We start from the raw sequence: 6,295 nt of genomic DNA on the forward strand, positions 1-6,295 counted from the left end.
AATAATAATAATAATCAAGATATTAATGTATATTTTATTTTAAAAAATTCAAATTCACATGCTGTGAGACAGTAAAGAATCATTTAATCTCTACATGTCTCAGGATTTCCCTGCTTAAGATTTGATCATGGGAAATTCCCCCTTCCAAACCAGATAATGGAACTAGGAGCATATTCTCACCTAAAATACTTAACACTGGATGAAATTTATAACAGGAAATGGTTTTCAAGCACTGTAAATGTCAGGAAATGCATGATACTCATCCGGGAGAGAGAAAAAACATGCAGAGAGGCCTTCCATTGTCCTAGCTGACTACCAAGAGAAAGAATGTGGGCAGTAGCATAGGGAGATGGGCCCAGGCAATGCATTAAGAGACTGAAATGAAAAAAAAAAAAAAAAAACAAACTTGATCTGATCTCAACTGAAGCAGTGAAATATTGTATTTGACTAACATCTGTAGGTGAAAATTGATATCAGCAAAGAAGGAATAGCTGAGTATACCCTCATTTTTTCTCAAACGATCTATAAAAATTCTACCACAGGGTGGCGCCTGTGGTTCAGTGGGTAGGAGGCCAGCCCCATATACCAAGGGTGGCAGGTTCCAACCCGGCCCTGGCCAACCTGCCACAAAAAAATAGCTGTGCATTGTGGTAAGCACCTGTAGTTCCGCTGCAGTCTAGGGCACCAGCCACATACACCAGAGCTGGCGGGTTCAAATCCAGCCCGGCGCCTGCCAAACAACAATGACAACTACAACCAAAAAATAGCTGGGTGTTGTGGCAGGGGCCTGTAGTACTAGCTACTTGGGAATCTGAAGCAAGAGAATCGCTTAAGCCCAAGAGTTTGAGATCGCTGTGAGCTGTGACACCATAGCACTCTACCGAGGGGAACATAGTGAAACTGTCTCAAAAACAAAAAAATTCTACAGCAAACATCATGCTTATTTTTTTCTTTTTTTTGGAGACAGAGTCTCACTATATTACCCTCAGTAGAGTGCTGTGGTGTCACAGCTTACAGCAATCTCACACTGTTGGGCTTAAGCAATTGTATTGCCTCAGCCTCCCAAGTAGCTGCGACTACAGGTGCCTGCCACAATGCCCAGCTATTATTTTTTGTTGCAGTTGTTGTTTTAGCTGGCCTGGGCCGGGTTTGAAGCTGCCAGCTTCAGTGTATGTGGCTAGTGCCCTACTCAATGAGCTACAGGCTCCACCCATCATGCTTGATTTTATAAGAGTCAATGCTTTCTGGCTCGGTGCCTGTGGCTCAGGGGGCTTGGGCCCAAGCCACATACACCTGAGCTGGTAGGCTCGAATCCAGCCCGGGTCCACAAAACAACAATGACAGCTGTAACCAAAAAATAGCTGGGCGTTGTGGTGGCTGCCTATAGTCCCAGCTACTTGGGAGGCAGAGGCAGAAGAATCTCTTGAGCCCAGGAACTGGAGGTTGCTGTGAGCTGTGATGCCATTGCACTCTACCCAGGGCAACAGCTTGAGGCTCTGTCTCAAAAAAAAAAAAAAAAAAAAAGAGTCAATGCTTTCTTTTCTATGCAATAGTGATGTTGACTTCATAGTATTAGAAAAGGTGATGAGCTCTGTTTTATAATTTGAATTCATGGATGGAAAACCAAGAAACTTCATCATCTGCAACCATTATCTTTCCCACACATATGTTTACAGTGACTTTGATGTCCACACTTAGAAAAAACATCTCTACATGAACATCTATGGTATTTTTAAAAATAAGCAAACTGACTGATATCAGGCAGAATTTACTAGAGATACATATGAAAAACAAATCACTCACCATGACCTGAGAATGATAAGTTAATATTTGTTATCACTAATAAAAGGAGTGCTAATGTGGCTCAGTGGGTAGGGCACTGGCCCAATATACCGAGGGTGGCGAGTTTGAACCCAGCCCTGACCAAACTGCAACCAAAAAATAAAGTAGCCAGGCATTGTGGCAGACGCCTGTAGTCACAGCTACTTGGGAGGCTGAGGCAAGAGAATCACCCAAGCCCAGGAGTTGGAGGTTACTGTGAGCTGTGATGCCACAGCACTCTACCGAGGGTGATAAAGTAAGACTCTGTCTCTTAAAAAAAAAAGACATAAGATATAGTAAGAAAAAAGTAATAATGGTAATAACAGAAAGAAAAATTTACTTAATGTTTACATACCTGGCAGATAAACCAGTTCAGGCTTTCTAGTGGATATCCACATTGGACACTGAGAACAAATTTGTACCAAAAATATCACTTAATAACTACAAGTCAACTAAGACTTAACAAAAAGAAACATTTACAAAGTACAATGTAAATTTGGACAATGAAAATCCATAAAAATTGGCTCAATTTTTATGCACTGTGCACTGTGGCTCAAGTGGCTAAAGCGCCAGCCACATACACCTAAGGTGGCAGGTTTGAATCCAGCCCGCACCTGCCAAACAACAATGACAGCTGCAACCAAAAATAGCTGGGCATTGTGGCAGGCACCTGTGGTCCCAGCTACTTGGGAGGCTGAGGCAGGAGACTTGCTGGAGCCCAGGAGTTGGAGGTTGCTGTGAGCTGTGATGTCACCGCACTCTACCCAGGAGGACAGCTTGAGGTTCTATCTCAAAAAAAAAAAAAAATCCATAAAAATTAAAAAGCTATCATAGGCTCAGCACCCATAGTCACAGTTAGTAGGGTGCCGGCCAAATACACTGAGGCAGGTGGGTTCGAGCCTGGCCTGGGCCTGAGATACAACAGTGAGAACTGCAACCAAAAAATAGCCAGGCATTGTGGCAGGCACCTGTAGTCACAGCTACTTGTGAGGCTGAGGCAAGAGAATTGCTTAAGCCCAAGAGTTGGAGGCTGCGGCTCGGTGCCTATAGCTCAACTGGCTAAGGCGCCAGCCACGTACACCTAAGGTGGCGGGTTCGAATCCCCAGGCCGGACCCGCCAAAGAGTAATGACGGCTGCAACCAAAAAATAGCCAGGTGTTGTGGCGGGCGCCCGTGGCCCCAGCTACTTGGGAGGCAGAGGCAGGAGACTCGCTTGAGCCCAGGAGTTGGAGGTTGCTGTGAGCTGTAATGCCACGGCACTCTACCCAGGGGGACAGCTTCAGGCTCTGTCTCAAAAAAAAAAAAAAGAAAGAGTTGGAGGTTGCTATAACACCACGGCACTCTACTGAGGGTAATATAGTGAGACTCTGTCTAAAAAAAAAAAAAAAAAGAGCTATCATAATATCTAATTTAAAATTTCATATTTATCAAATGCCATTTTAAAATAAAGAGAACCGGGCAGCACCTGTGGCTCAAAGGAGTAGGGCACCAGACCCATATACCAGAGCTAGTGGGTTCAAACCCAGCCCCGGCCAAAAACTGCAAAAAAAAAAAAAATAATAAAATAAAATAAAGAGAACCAATGGGTGGTGCCTATGGTTCAGTGAGTAGGGCAGCGGCCCCATATACCGAGGGTGGCAGGTTAGAACCCAGTTTTGGCCAAATTGCAACAACAACAAAAAAATAAAGAACCAACTCCACAGTGTACATACATATCAAAACATCACATTGTATTCCATAAATACATGAAAGTCTTATTTGTCGATTAAAAATAAAATGAATCTTAAGAATAATTTGAAAAGTAATAATTAAGGAATAACTGTGATTTGTTACCTTTTCTCCAATGAAGTATATTTTCTTACGAGACTTTTTTTTTTTTTAGAGACAGAGTCTCACTTTGTCACCCTTGGTAGAGTGCTGTGGCATCACAGCAACCTCCAGCTCTTGGATTAGGCTGCTTGCCTCAGCCTCCCGAGTAGTAGCTGGGACCACAGGTGCCTGCTACAACGCCCGGCTATTTTTTGTTGCAGTTTGGCTGGGGGCGGGTTTGAACCTGCCACCCTTGGTATATGGGACCTGAGCCCTACTCACTGAGTCAGAGGTGCCGAGACTTCTTAATAAACACTAAACTTTTATGCTTGTGGTTATCATGCCTAAACTCTCTAGATGTCAAAACTTCAAGAAGAAAACACTGCAAGGCTGGATGAGGAGGTAAAATCATTCTGACGCATAATTTTAGGGCTCAGTTCTCTAAATAACATGAACTCTTAGGAGAGTTGAAAATTACTAATGATTTCAAGTACCCACAGATTACTAATTACACTACTAATGACTTCAGATAGGTTAGGGGGCACAACGCTTTACTGAAAATTATTTCAGAACCTCAATGGTGTAATCATAAAGCTTGAATGGTCTAAAAATTTATGAGTATTGTTAACAGGTAAGATGGTCAGTCAAAAAGGAAACGTACAAAAAAATGAGTATGTTTCTTTTTCATAAGAAAAAAGTCGGTTAGCAAAGACAAAAAAAAAACAGATAAATAAACACACATGTATATATGGTTATTATGCACAAACTTATTTCCACATGTCTATGAATAAAATAGCAAATATGTCTAATGAACATACAGCTGAACGGCATAAACCTATCTCATGGGATTAGCTAGATCTACTTTGAGATTCCCTTCCCAATTGCTCAGATCAACCCCCTTTGACCATTTGCTTATATTTGATTATATCATGGTACAAATGGCAGCAACATTTGCTCCTGTAGTGTAAAAAGATGTTTTATGAACAACTTACATTTAATTCCCATGTACATTTATTTCATCAGGGTAAAAAAATAACCTCAGGAAATCTGACTACTAAGAAAGCATTTAGCATTACACATCCTAGTACATCCTACTTGTTACAGTTGGTTACCTTGCTCCCAATTTTATTTAATTAAAAGTGGGTCATAAAACTACTCATTATGGCTCGGTGCCTGTAGCACAATGGTTATGGCACCAGCCACATACACTGAGGGTGGTGGTTTCAACCTGGCCTGGGCTAACTAAACAACAATGACAACTGCAACAAAAAATAGTCAAGCATTGGGGCAGGCGCCTATAGTCCCAGCTACTTGGGAGGTTGAGGCAAGAGAATCGCTTAAGCCCAAGAGTTGGAGGTTGCAGGGAGCTGTGACACCATGGCACTCTACCAAGAGCAAAACAGTGAGAGTCTGTCTCAAAAAAAAAAAAAAAAAAACAACCTACTCATTACGATGGTAGCATTATTTAGTAGTAATATCACTAAAATAAGAGAAAAGAAAAGAAGGTAAAGAAGAATAAGAGAAGGATAAGAAGGAGAAGGAGTTAGATATAGAAGGGGGAGAAGTAAAGAATGTGAAGAACAGAAAGAGGAAGAGAAAAAGAAATGGTAAAAGGCACAGAACCCAATGAGGAAGTTATTACATTTCCTTACTTCACACTTAGACATCAGGCACGGTACTTGGGGCTTCCGCGAAGATGTTCTCCTTTGACCCTCGTAGCAAGCCTACCTCAGTGAACTTTGTATCAACTCACTGACGCACACTTGACACAGGATTAAAAAAGAAGTGCGTGATGATGACTTTGGAACCAGATAAGCAACAGATAAGTAAAGGTACTATCAGGGTCTCCATAAAGGTCCCATGCAAATAAATTAGTCACTATTTCAATCTGCATCTGGACTTTATGGATACCCTGTATATACAACCATAATATAACCTGGCATATCTAATAAAGAAAAATTACAGTAGTTAACACAAAATGATCTTGGTTAACAAAGCCAAAGCTAGTTTCCTATGACAAACCTTGAAGCTGAAATGGCTTATGAAATCTTCACGTCCTTAGCTAGGCATTGTAGCATGCGTCCGTAGTCCCGGCTACTTGGGAAGCTGAGGCAAGAGAATCGCTTAAGCCCAAGAGTTTGAGGTTGTTGTGAGCTGTAATGCCACAGCACTCTACCTAGGATGACATAGTGAGATTCTGTCTCAAAAAAATACGAAAAAAGAAAGAAAATAAATCTTCATGTCCTGATGATAAATGCACTTTAAAATCTCACTTAAAGGTACAAACCCGAAATCTTCCACCACAGATTACAACAAAGAGGAATTTTGAAATACCAACTCAAAACACCAAAATTTGAATTCCATAACCTATTAGGAATCCCTATCAGGGATGAGCTACAGCTATTTTGAGAAGCTCTTATTAATTGTTGGGAGTCACCCTTACCACATGATCCCATTAGTAACGATTAGAGACAAAATTTTGAGGAATACTGAGGTCCAGGTCAAAACGTGGATTAAAATGACAGCAATACTGACTCAGAGCTGCAAATTGATTTCTTGTTGCAAAATAATATTTTTTTTTCTTTGAGACGGAGCCTCAAGCTATCCCCCTGGGTAGAGTGCCATGGCATCACGCTCACAGCAACCTCCAACTCCTGGGCTCAAG

Source organism: Otolemur garnettii, unplaced genomic scaffold (assembly GCF_000181295.1).
Source record: "Otolemur garnettii isolate 467f Iridium unplaced genomic scaffold, OtoGar3 scaffold00056, whole genome shotgun sequence".
Taxonomy (NCBI): Eukaryota; Metazoa; Chordata; class Mammalia; order Primates; family Galagidae; genus Otolemur; species Otolemur garnettii.